This window comes from Otolemur garnettii, unplaced genomic scaffold (genome assembly GCF_000181295.1).
Source record: "Otolemur garnettii isolate 467f Iridium unplaced genomic scaffold, OtoGar3 scaffold00229, whole genome shotgun sequence".
Classification (NCBI taxonomy): Eukaryota; Metazoa; Chordata; class Mammalia; order Primates; family Galagidae; genus Otolemur; species Otolemur garnettii.
The window spans coordinates 1,254,257-1,255,228 of NW_003852624.1; positions in this window are offsets into that span (position 1 = coordinate 1,254,257).

Genomic DNA, 972 nt, shown 5'->3' on the forward strand with positions numbered 1-972 from the left:
ACTATTCATAAACTCTTTGGACACCAACTTTGTGTCCTACAATAAATTCAACTCTGACACTAACATGTAGAGTTAAGGTTGAAGGGCTCAGTCTCCCAAGACTGCCCTCACCTGAGAAGACAGACACAAGTATCAGGTCCCAGGTTACATGCTTCTGTCTGACTTGGCTACAAAGTCAAGGGATTCCCAGGGAACTCTCCCACTTTAGTTAATGTTTGGTAAGTTTCTAGAAAGGCTCACAAAACTCTGGAGAACACTTTACTTTCTATTACTGTCGTAATAGGAAGAATACAAATGAACAGGCTGATGAAAAGGTAGTGGCCACCTCACATAGGGTGAAGTCTGGAAGGGTACCGAGCACAGGAGTTGTGGGGTGACACGCTCCTTCCATGCGGATGTGTTCACTGACTCAGAAACTCTCCAAACCCAATTGTTTTTGGTTTTGTTTTAGAAACAGAATTTTGTTACAATGTGATGCCCAGCTTGAACTTGAACTCCTGGATTCAAGTTGCTGGTACTACAGGCACACACCACCACACTCATCTTTGAAACTCATCATCTAGGAGTTTTTATGGTGGTCCTACTACGTAGCCGTGACTGGTTAAATCATTGATTATTGGTGGTAACACAACTTCCAGGCCCTCTCCCTTCCCCAGAGGTTGGGATGGGGATAAGCTTCTACTCCTGGGCTGCAGAGATGCCCTAAGCTTCTGCCATGGGCTGCCAACAGCTGCTTCTTTAGAATAAGAGAGGCTTCTATTACCCTTATCACAAAATTTCTAGGGTTTTAGGAGCTGTGTGCCAGGAAATGGGGACAAAGACCAAGTACCTTTCTGTGACACCACACTGGCCATTGCTCACTTTGCTATTTGTTCATGTCTTTCATAACTTATGAGCTCAATGAGTGTCCATTAACTTTATTTTTTATGACACTTGCTGTACAAATGCAATTTGGTTTTGGGTTTTTTTTTT